This window comes from Giraffa tippelskirchi, chromosome 4, assembly GCF_054371585.1.
Source record: "Giraffa tippelskirchi isolate mGirTip1 chromosome 4, T2T-mGirTip1v1.2.pri, whole genome shotgun sequence".
NCBI lineage: Eukaryota > Metazoa > Chordata > Mammalia > Artiodactyla > Giraffidae > Giraffa > Giraffa tippelskirchi.
This window is the reverse complement of record NC_137278.1, coordinates 206,275,036-206,287,457: the sequence shown is the minus strand read 5'-3', so window position 1 is coordinate 206,287,457 and position 12,422 is coordinate 206,275,036. Positions and strand designations below refer to the sequence as shown.

At 49.5% G+C, this 12,422-nt stretch overlaps 1 long non-coding RNA gene across 1 annotated transcript; it reads right to left on the bottom strand.

Annotated features, from left to right (window-relative positions):
- Nucleotides 1–2,291: 2,291 nt before the first annotated feature.
- Nucleotides 2,292–6,901, bottom strand: LOC145544736 (uncharacterized). Its single transcript, XR_014081607.1, has 2 exons — nt 5,666–6,901; nt 2,292–3,125 (listed from the first exon to the last, which is right to left on the bottom strand). It is a non-coding gene; the product is annotated as an uncharacterized LOC145544736 (long non-coding RNA).
- Nucleotides 6,902–12,422: the final 5,521 nt, after the last annotated feature.

Below are 12,422 nucleotides of genomic sequence, written 5' to 3'. Positions count from 1 at the left end.
TATGGGTCATGCCCCGTTCTCTTGGACCAGCTGTTTCCTTCTCTTTTTAAAAAAAAATTTATTTATTTTTGGCCATGCTGGGTCTTTGTTGCTGTGCACGGGCTTTCTCTGGTTGCAGAGAGTGGGGTCTTATTGCAGAGGCTTCTTTTGCTGCAGAGCACGGGTTCTAGAGCGTTCAGGCATCAGTAAAACACGATACATGGGTTTAGCTGCCCCCTGGGATGTGGGATCTTCCTGAACCAGGGATCGAACCTGTGTCCCCTGCATTGGCAGGTGTATTCTTAACCACTGGACCACCAGGGAAGTCCTGAACCTGCTGTTTCTGAGTGGCAAAGCATCTTAGAGACAATAGGTTAATAAAGGCCCACTCTGCCCTGGCTTGTAGATGAAGTGTGCACAGCTGGGCTCGCCCAGCTATCGAGCAGGACAGGGGTAGGGGAAGCCGCAGCTCTGACCCCAGCTCACTTTAAAGTCATGAATGAGATGTGACCCCCCCATCCCCACCCCACCCCCACCCCCACCTCAGCTGAAACGTTTAGGAAGAGTTCATTTTACTGGAAAGGAAACAAGGATTGAATAGTGATGGCTGAGAGAGAAAGAATTTTACCATCAAGATCCTGCAAGATAATATTCAAAACGGAAACGATGATGAACCAAAACAATGTGAATGGACTGAAAAATTATTGTTGTTGTTGTTCAGTTGCGAGTCGTATCTGACTCTTTTGCAACCCCATGGACTGTCACCCACCAGGAAAGCTCCTCTGTCCATGGGATTTCCCAGGCAAGAATACTGGAGTGGGTTGTCATTTCCTTCTCCAAGGGATCTTCATGACCCAGAGATTGAACCCGAATCTCCTGCATTGGCAGGTGGGTTCTTTACCACTGAGCCACCAGGAAGCCTATACTGAACACTGCTGAACTTTATACTTAAAAATGCCTGAGAGGGGACTTCCCTGGTGGTCCAGTTGTCAAGATTCCACGCTTCCAATGCAGAGGGCACAGGTTCAATCCTTGGTCTGGGAACTAAGATCCCATATGCCTTGCAACCAAAAACAATTATTTTTAAATGAGAGGATACATTATATGTTATGCATATTTTACCACAATTAAGTTTTTAAAAATGATAATAAAAAGGAGATGGGAAGTGTGAGGCCAGGTCAAGAAGCTCTATGGCAAAGTCAGTGGCTGAATTTGAAAGCCATCCAACAGATATGTGTCAAGGCTGACTTGTGCTTAAAAGCCAGAAATCCCAAACTAGAAGGCCCTCAAATTTCAGGGAAATTGAAACCACTCACTATTTGCCTTGAGCAATCCACTGTTTTTAAAGCAGCATGGAACTCTCTCATGACAAAACTTTCTTGGTCTGAAAGATCACAGCTGACTCCAGTGAATAACCATCTGTTTCAATGGGGACGGTGGGAGGGGAGGATGATGACAATGATAATGGTGATGATTGATGATGGTGGTGGCAGTGGCAGCTAACATTTTCCAGCCTTTATTCTCAACTAAGCACTATCATGGCGTGCTAAGTCATTTCAGTCGTGTCTGACTCTGTGCGATCCTATGGACTGTAGCCCTCCAGGTTCCTCTGTCCATGTGATTCTCCAGGCAAAAATACTGGAGTGGGTTGCCATGCCCTCCTCCAGGGGATCTTCCCAAGCCAGGGATCAAACCCGCGTCTCTTACCCGCGTTTCCTGCACTGGCAGGCATGTTCTTTACCACCAGCGCCACCTAAGCACTTTTTATATGCTAACTCATTTACTCCTCACGTTCAGCCTTTGAGGAAGAGTGTATATTGACCCCACTTCGCAAGATCTGGAAACACCTTCTAAGTCAGGATGTTTCATTTGTAGTCAATGTCATTTTGACATTGGTCTTTCCACTTCTGTGTTTGGCCAGTCTCTGACTCCTGATGAGGCACGCGAGGTGAGTCCCCCTGGATAAGATCAGAGAGAGGCCAGCATGGGGATGTGCCCCTGGAACCAGCTACCTGGCTTTCCTGCCCTCAGACCTCTGTTCTCTGCCAATGCTGCCCTGTCACCCTCTCTTCCATTTCTGCCTCTGCCTTAGCCTCGCCATGCTGGGGCTCCAGGCTCCATCTCCTGGCAACCCCACTGCCCCTTTCACTTCTGCATTTGTCTCCCCCACCCCCCCAGCCTCCCCATTCTGTTCCCTGTCCCTCCCCATTCTGTTCCCTGTCCCAGGAAAGTCCCCACATGCCCAGAAACCTAAGAGAAGCCAAATAAACCTGAATAGTTCATCACCAGGAAACTCCACATCCTAGCCATACTGGAAAAACAAGCGTTTTTGTTTTGTTTTGTTTAATCAGAGTTCATGAAACCTCCAATTACTTCACAATGTTTTGGCAGAGAACAAAACAAACAAAAACCAGCATTTCCCAAAATGGATTTCTGGCTATTGCAAAATGATCGTAAACTGTCCCTACTTCCCAGAGAGACTGAAAGGAAAATTCGTTTGCAAACAGCTTCTTACTTTTCATTTGGGTTTTAAATATAGTCTGACCCCTAGTTCAATTACAGAAGGTCAGAACTGAGGTTGAGGGAAAATATTCACACAAAGAAAAGGAAGACAAGATCAGCATCCAGTCCAGAGCCAAGAAACTGCTGGAAGCCCTCAGCCCAGCCCAACCCTTTCCCATCAAAAAGCCACAGAATTTCAGGACTGAAAGTTACTGTAGACCTACTGGTCCAGCTGTTATATCCCTGGACAAGCATTTTCCCTTCCATTTGGATTGTCTACAAATTACCATGATTTGATATGTGAAAACAAACACTGAAGTTAACAATGGCTTAAAGAAGGTAGACTCTTGAGAGTCCCTTGGACAGCAAGGAGATCAAACCAGTCACTCCTAAAGGAAATCAACCCTGAATATTCATTGGAAGAATTGATGCTGAAGCGGAAGCTCCAATACTTTGGCCACCTCATGCGATGAGCTGACTCACTGGAAAGACTGAGGGCAGGAGGAGAAGGGGACGACAGAGGATGAGATGGCTGGATGGCATCGCCGACTCAATGGACATGAGTTTGAGCAAGCTCCGGGAGATGGAGAAGGACAGGGAAGCCTGGCGTGCTGCAGTCCACTGGGTTGGACACGACTGAGTGACTGAACAACAAAAGAAGGCAGAATTATTTCTCTTTTCTCTTAGGTAAGAGGCCAGAAGGGGGAAGTCAGGGCTCCAGGATTTATCTACTCCCCAAATTCATTCAAACACCCCAGGCTTTGGCTACCCTGTCTGTCCATTCACACTCAGTTTTCATCTCATGGTTCAAAGCAGTTGCTGCACCTCCTGTCATTGCACCCATACTCAGCCAGCAGACCTGACCCAGAGATCACTCTAGTCACTTCTGCTCTCAAGGGGAGCTGGAGGAAAACAAAAACAGTTGTTAGTTGGGAAGCCAGGTGCCCAACCGAAAAATCTCTTGCTATATAAGATAGAAAAATGGGTATTAGGGAGGAACTGGCCATGTCTGCAATAGAGGGCTCCTATGGGAAAATGCAAGTCATTTTATGACACAAATTTCCAGAATTCATTGTGCTGAAGCATGAAGAATGTCACATTTTGTTTTATTTGGAACTTGCTAGCATCTTGGGCACAGTTCCACTTTGTTGTTAATGCCAAAATCACATCTCAAGAAAAAAATGTAATGGCTATTGGACTTGGCTGCTGGTGGACTCTGGACTGTTTAGGCTTGATTCTGGGCTCTCTTTCTTACAAGGCAAATGGCTTTGGGCAAGTTACCTACCTGCTTGTGACTCAGTTTCCTCATCTGTAAAATCAGGGATGTGGTAGTGTCCAAAGATGACCCCAAACAGACCCAGCCCCCCATTCACACGGACTCCTCCTTCATCAAGACTGAAGCTTACATCTAACCCTTGAGTCTGGGATGAGACTAGGACCCAGCAGAAGTGCTGGGCATGCCACTCTGGGCCAGACTGTTTAAGAAAACCGGCAGTTTCTACTTCTTCCCTCTTGTACCTGATGCCATGCTGTGAGGAAGCCTAAGCAGCTGCCTGGACAGGCCCGCATGGAAGATAACTAGGCTCCTAGCTCATCCAACAGTCTCCACTGAGCTCCCAGCCTTGTGAGGGAGCACTGTGGGAAGGGAATCTTCCGGGCAGTCAGCTATCCCAGTTGATGCCATGTAGAGCTGAGGGATGATCCTGCCAAGTCTATGAAATTGCAAACTGTGAGCAAAGAAATGATTGTTGTTTTAAGCTGCTAAATTTGGGGATGGTTTTTAATGCAGCAACAGATGTTGTTGTTTAAGCACTAAGTTGTGTCCACCTCTTTTGCAACCCCATGGACTGTAGCCTGCCAGGCTCCTCTGTCCACGGGATTTTCCAGGCAAGGATACTGAAGTGGGGTGCCATTTCCTTATCCAGGGCATCTTCCTAACCTAGGGATCGAATTCCCCTCTCTTGCGTTGTAGGCGGATTCTTTACCACTGAGCCACCGCTGAAACTCACAGCAGTAGATGACCAGAAGGCAATTTGATATGTACAAATAGGATGCTGTTGAAATAAAAACTTTAAACATGTGGCACTGGTTTAGGAACCAGATGGTAAGAAGGGCCTCGAGGAAACTGTTAGTGAAGCTTAAAGAACCATGAGGAGATTGCTATTGGATACTGAAGAAAATAGGACCCCAAGAAAAACAAACATCATATATTAACACATATATGGGGAATCTAGAAAAATGATATAGGTGAACTTATTTGCAAAGCAGAAATAGAGACACAGACATAGAGAGCAAACATATGGACACCAAGAGGACAAGGAGTGGGGGAAAGAACTGGGAGAGTGGGGTTGACATATATACAATACTATGTATAAAACAACTAGTAAGAACCGACTGTACAGCACAGGGAACTCTACGCAGTGCTCTGCGGTGACCAAAATGGAAAGGAAATCCAAAAAAGAGGGGATATATGTATACGCACAGCTGTACAGCAGAAACTAACACATTGTAAAGCGACTATAATCCAATAAAAATAAAAATAAAGTAAGTGAAAATAACATTTGAAGAAAAAACTAGGACCCCAGTAGGTAGCCAAGGTTGGATAAAAGCAGACACTTGTGAGTAGATGCTGAGTGAGTAGGTGGCCTCAGTTTCCTCATCTGTGGAATGGTGGTAATATAGACATCCTCCTCCCAGAGCGGTCGAAGGAATGGATGAGTTAAGGTGTGTGCACAGTGTCCGGCATATAGCAAACATTCCGCTTTCCATCATCAGCATAATCATCTGGTGAACAGATGAATGGAATCCATTGCAAGACCACAAGGTAGACAGGAAAAGCTATAATTAACCCCATTTTACAGATGAGAAAATTGAAGCTCAGAGGTATTAAAAAGGTTGCCAGAGAGAGAATGGGTACAATTATTCTCATTTTAAAGATGAGGAAACTGAGGCTCAGGCAGTTAAGTAAGAAACTCAAGGTCAAAGGCAGTGTCAAAGGCGGTCCCAGGCTCCCCCACTGTCCTCAGTCACAACCCCCTCTTTAGAATTCTGCCCTAACCCAGCAGGATTTCACAGAAGGCACAGGTGGCCGTTGTCACCAATGGCCAGGAGGACAAGTGGCCTGAGGTGATGGGAGGTTCTGCAGTAGCTTGAATTTTCCAGTCAAATCTGCCCTGGGACTCACCGGCTCAGGTCTCACTGGCTCAGGTCTCATCTGCTCAATGCTGCAGGGAGTCCCCTGGGAAAAGTTGGCTCAGGAACACCCCACCTCCCTCCCAGTGGGCTCAGAACCTGCGCCTGCCTAGGTGGATGGAGGTGGGGGTGGGGGAGTGTAGTAGGCGGGGGCCGGGGACGGCTTGGGGTGGGAGGCTGCACTTGGAGACCCTCAGGACCTCACCCCCAGCTGGCTGGTGCACCATTATTGCGTCCTTTGGGTTTAAGGTGCTGTGTGGTTGGAACTTCGTCAAGAAACAGAAATTACCCGGAGGGGAGTGTTAAGAGTTCCTAATGGGTAGCAGACAGCAAGGGCTGGGTGTCTTTCTGGATTTTTAGTCAAAGGATGTAGTCTGTTTGGAAGGAAGGGAAGTGGAAAGGCATGGAAGGAAAGTCCAGAGTGTGGAAGTCAGAGGCGGGGTGGACTGGCACCTACGGGAGGTTTGGGGTCGGGGGCACTGCAGTTCGGAAAGGCTCACGCGGATGAAGAACGTTCTTTGTGCCCGGCTCTGAGCTCCATGAACCCGTCAGGTGGGGACGCCCAGCGGCGAGCCGTCCACAGGTCCCGCCCCACGGACCCCGCCCGGCGCGGCCTCCGTGCAAGCTCTCCATCCCACCGACCTCTGGAGAACCAGGGGCGCAGGAGAACTAGGGGGACCCGGCTAGACGAGCTGAGCGCAGCGGGGCAATAAACCGGAGAAAGGCAGACGCGGGAAGGAGCTGGAGGGGGACAGGAAAGGATTTTTGTCTTGAGCGCTGGGGGGGCTCGGTGCTGCCTCCTGGGATGCGGACGGCGGGGCTCGGAGGCGCCCGGGGACACCAGCCGCCTCCCGGGGAGTCTGCGGGCGCCCTCGACGACGGCCGCGGGGCGGGGGACTCAGGTCTCGGCAGGTGGACCCCCGCCCCTCACAGGCGCCCCAGCGGGCCTCTCCCACCCTGGCTTAGGGCCCCCCACCCCCAGATCTCGCAACCTCAGGGCTGTGCCCCCGGCCTGGAACCCTTCCTCCACGCGTTTAACTGCGCGTCCTCCCAGGCCTCCCCAGCAGCTTCCCTCGGCCGTGCACCTCGCCCGGGGACAGCTTCCCCAGAGCCCCACAGCCCTCGGGTCCAGCGTCCTCTCCCCTCCCTATCGAGGGGTCCGCAGGCTCCGACAGACAGACGCCGAATGAACTGGAACAGCTGGAGCGCCGGGGACGCGGGGCGCGGCGGGTCAGCCCCCCTCCTCCCCTGCGCCAATGGACCCCAACGCCCGCCTCCCAGGGGCGGCCACGTGGGTGGAGGCAGAGACCGCAGGACCCGGCGCCGCCGCCGGGAGCCCTTTCCTGGCCCGAGGCCGCCCCCTGGAGGCCAGAGCCTCCCAGCGGGCACGTTCCCCGGCTCGAAGCGCCCCCTAAGTCTAATCTCTGGCCGGGTGCGCCCCTGAGAGCCCCCCTCTCCCCAGCATCCGCACGTGCAGGTCTCTGAATCAGACCGGGCGCCTCCTGGTGAACACTGGAGCAGGAGCGGCCCGGAGGGCAGATCTGAATCCGCCAGCAACCGGCCTCTCCTCTCAGATTCCCTCCTCTGGGTGACACGCACACACCCTGGGCACACACGCCCGTGCCGGCTGCACATACTTGACACAGCCCACCCCACACATGCAGACAGACCCTCGCTGGTGACACGCGCTCACCCACATCCACCTGTGCCTGCTCGCACACGCGGCCACAGCAGCGCCCCTTCTGGAAGGATGGTCCACCCTTCTGCCCACCTCACCTCGCCTGGGTCATCCCCAGATGGTGCTCCCCAGGCCTTGCACCCCCTCTCAATCCATCTTGCTCAGGTTAGCTGCAGGGGAGGGATATGCCCCTGCTCAGTCCCTCCGTCCTGTCTGTAGCCCACCAGGCTCCTCTATCCAGGGCATTTCCCAGACAAGAATACTGGAGTGGGTTGCCGTTTCCCCCTCCAGGGGAGTCTCCCTGACCCAGGGATGTAACCAGAGTCTCCTGTGTCTCCTGCATTGGCAGGGTCTTTACCCCTGAGCCACCTGGGAAGCGGGGGCTGGGGTAGTATTGGTAGTTCCCAGAATCCCCCGGGGATGTCCGCCTTCCAGACTAGGCCCTTCCACTGCCTACTCGCACATAACCCACTCATGAACCTGGCCCCTGGGAACAGAATACGGGATAAGTTAGCCCTGCTGTAAGAGTGGGATTGACAATGACTAGTGTGATTGCACCTTAACTCAGCGTGAGGGGCTATGTTGGTGGAATTTTAGGTCATGTGAAGGGCTGTGGCGGGGGAGGAGATCTCAGTAATCTCCCCCAACCTCTTTATTGACTAATTTATCATCTTTCCTCCTTGATTTGAAACGCCACCTGTATCCTTTGGTCTGTTTCTGGACTCGCAAATGGTTCCATTGATGTCCACTCTGCACTGGATAGGGCTTCCCAGGTGGCGCTAGTGGTAAAGAACCCACCTGCAATGCAGGAGACATAATGAAATGCAGGTTTGATCCCTGGGTTGGGAAGATCCCCTGGAGGAGGACATGGCAACCCACTCTGGTGTTCTTGCCTAAAGAATCCCAGGGATACTGGAAGGGGAAAACATGTACACCCATGGTGGATTCATGTCAATGTATAGCAAAACAAATACAATATTGTAAAGTTAAAAAATAGAAAATAAACTAATTAAAAAAAATTAAAAAAAAATAGATGAACAACAGGGACAAAAAAAAAAAGAAAAGAAACTAATTAAAAAAAAAAGAATCCCAGGCATGGAAGAACCTGGAGGGCTACAGTCCGTAGGGTTGCAAAGAGTTGGACACGATTGAGTGAGCACACACACATACGCAATTTGCATTACAGTTCACACTTGGTGTTACAGAGCGCTGTGGGCTTAGACAAACGCATAATGTCAGGGGTCCACCATTATGGAATCACACAGAATAATTTCACTGCTCTGAACATCCACTGTTCATCCTTCTCCCCACTCCCCTAGGATCCCAGGCATTGATCTTTTTATTGTCTGCATAGTTTTGCCTTTTCCAGAATGTCATATAGCTGGAATCATACAGTAAATAGCCTTTCCAGACTGACCTCTTTAACTAATTGATAGTTTGAAGTTACTCGACATCTTTTTTGTGGCTTGCTAGCCACATTTCATTTTAGTGCTGAATAATATTCCGCTTTATGGATGTATATTTCACTATTCATTCACCTATGGAAGGACGTCATGGCTGCTTTTAGGTTTCAGCAATTATGAAAATATTATGAAATTAATAATTTAATATTAATAAATCATGAAATCATAGAACTGCTAAAATATCCATGTGCAGGTTTTTGTGTGGACATAAGTTTTCAAGTCCTTTCAGTAAATACTTTGGAGTGTGATTGCTGGATCATATAGTAAGGCTGTTTAGCTCTGTAAGAAACCGCCAAGCTATCTTCCAAAGGGGCTGCTGTGCATTTCCACCAACGATGATGAGACTTCCTGTTGCTCCACCTCCACGTCGGTACTTGGTACTTGGAGCTGAGGGTTTTGTTTTGTTTTTCAGTTTTTTAGATTTTAGCCATTTGGATTTTAATAGGTATGTAGTGGTATTTGGACTGCAAGGAGATCCAACCAGTCCATCCTAAAGGAGATCAGGCCTGGGTGTTCATTGGAAGGACTGATGTTGAAGCTGAAACTCCAATACTTTGGCCACCTCATGCAAAGAGTTGACTCATTGGAAAAGACCCTGATGCTGGGTAGGATTGGGGGCAGGAGAAGGGGACGACAGAGGATGAGATGGCTGGATGGCATCACCGACTCGATGGACATGAGTTTGGGTAACTCCGGGAGTTGGTGATGGACAGGGAGGCCTGGTGTGCTGCGATTCATGGGGTCGCAAAGAGTCGGACACGACTGAGCGACTGAACTGAACTGAACTGAACAGAACTGAATTGAACTGAACTTAGTGGTATCTCACTATTTTAATTTGCAACTGCCTAATATGTATTATATTGGCCATTTTTTCCTATGCTTATGTGCTTATGTGCTTCTTTGGTGAGGTGTCTGCTTAGATCTTTTGCCCATTTTAAACTGGGTCATTCTTTTTTTTCTCATTGTTGAGTTAGAAGAGTTCTTTGTATATTTTGCATATAAGTTACCAGATATGTGTTTTTAATATTTTCTCCCAGCGTCTGACTGGTCTGTTTGTTCGCTTGATGGATTTCTACTTAAAAAGCCTGTTGCTGGGCTTCCCTGGTGGCTCAGTGGTACAGAATTCGCCTGTCCATGCAAGAGACATGGGTTCAATCTCTGATCTGGGAAGATTCCACATGTCGTGGAGCAGCGAAGCCCATGTGCCACAGCTACCGAAGCCCACAAGCCCTCATGCCCCTGCTCCATGAGAGAAGCCACCACAATGAGAAGCCTGAGCATCTCAACGAAGAGTAGTCCCCACTCGCCGCAACTAGAGAAAACCCATGCTCAGTAACAAACACCCACCACAGTAAAAAAAAAAAAAATCTTAAAAAAAAAACCCCCAAACGCCAAGACTTCCCTGGTGATCCAGTGGCTAAGACTCCATGCTCCCAATGCTGCCTGAGTTTAATCCCTGATCAGGGAACTAGATCCCATATGCTGCAACTAAGGCCCAGTGCAGTCAAATAAATAAATATTAAAGAAAAAAGAAGCCCATTGTTGCCACTGCCTCTGGCTTGGCCTCTAACCCAGCTTCTATCAGTAGTAAGGATATATTGATCCCTGACTTCCTTGTCTTCCTCTCAGTGGATCTGAACCTTTGCAGGAGAAAACGGTCCATGTATTAAGCCCCTACTTCCGCACGTGTTGTAATGAAGACTGAACGCTTTCATCTTTATAAAGCCCTTGGAACAGGGCCTGTGGAAAATTGTAATAACAAGCATTACATCTTTTAATAGCGAATAGAGTCAATCCTTCCTCATTACTCTTCCTTTTCAGAATTTTCCTAGCTATTTTCACACATTTACTCTTCTAGATGAATCATTTGATTGATTTTTAAATATCCTGTTTGGATTTTTTAAATGAGTAAGTAATTCAGAAAAAAAAATGGGCATTTTAATGCTGTTGATTAGATTTCTCATTCAAGAATAAAGCCTGTCTTTTTATTTCAGTCTTTCTTCACATAGGACTTACACAATCCTTACCTGGGGTTATTCAGGGGGGGCCGTGGTGAAGGAGGAAACAGACAGAACAGGCTCCCTCTTGAAAGCAGGACTCCATCTTGGGCCGGACTGTGGACTTTGGGCTATACGCCCAGTATCTATGGAAATGACATACCAACGGGAAAACCAGACCCCCCTCCCCTCCACCAAAGGAAGAGCCCAAGAGCTCGTATCTAGACTCTCTATCACCTAAAAGAATACCCGAATTATCTATGTAATCGAATAAAATCATACATTCTATTATGCTTATGGGAGTATGACCACAGGCCTATTGATAATTGTCTACTGTTAACTACCTAGGCTTAAGGCATATGAATCATGGGTAACCTTTGATTATATCTTTCTTTTCTTTAGTTCAGACTAGTTTCAGGGAATTTGAGGAGGTGGGTTTGGGCATGTACACTTAAGGTATACAAGGTTTTCACAAAAACTGGTCGGGGTCCTTGGCTAAGAGGAGACTCTGCATTGGGCCAGCCGGTGTAATAAACTGCACTCCACTATCTGCATTGGTCCTTCTGAGTGAGTTTGTTTCCCGGAACACGTGGCTACAACAGTGTCAGGGGTGTTAGTATTCCAGCCTTCTGCAGACTTTCTGGGACCTGAAAGGTCACCTTTGCCATCCTGTCCACACCAGTGAAAACACGGTGTCAGGGGGCGGGGAGGGATAGCCAGTTAGCTGATGACCTCCTGGGACTGAATCCCACTTTACAAATTACAAAGCTGAAAATTCCAGGGGCCTGCCTAAGACCCAGAGCAGGTAAGAGGTGGAGACGGGATTCAGAGGGGTTTGCCTGTGGCTGTCCCTCGTGGGAAGGAAAGGCAATGCTTGTTTCCTCTCCTTTCAGGATTTTCTGTCATTCTCATATTGTCCACCTGGGGGCGCCGGATAACAAAGTTGTGAAGGGAGCTTTGCCGAGAGCTCTGGTCCCCCTATTCCCTCTTGCTTCCGCTCACCGGCTCCTCCTCCACGCCCGCCCAGGGGCCCAAGCGAGAGGCCTGGCCTGTGCAAGGTCACACATCAAGACGCAGGCGGTCTGCCCCACTCGCTGGCCTCTCACGGGGCAAGCCAGGCCCTGGGCCCTGCCCCCTCACCTCCTCCATCGCCAGAATTCCCTTTCCTTCTCTTTTCTCCTCCCTTTCCTTCTCCATCTTTGTCTTAAAGCCGAGGGCCCACACAGGTGACCTCCTGGGGCTGCTCACAGGCTTGCAGGAGCTGCCTGGCCTTCCCTCCTCCTTGGTGCCCCCCTCTGCCATCTCCCTCTGTCACACCTGTTTCTGGGCCTGCACCCCTTCCCTGCAGCTCCCAAAGGCAGGCCCACAGGGGTCTCCACGCAGTGTGTAGGGCACACTGACAGCATGAGGTCCCCTGGGGTAGAGAAGTGTGTCTGGACAGAACAGCGCTCCACAGGACTAAACCTCAGGGGGGCTGCCTGGGGTCCTTTGCCCTTGGCATTGCCAGCAGGAATGGACTGTGGGACTTGACTTTCTAGTAACCAGACCCCGAGCAACTGACCAAGAACCCAGAGTGGCCAGGTTTTAGTTTACACAGAGGACACACCTTAG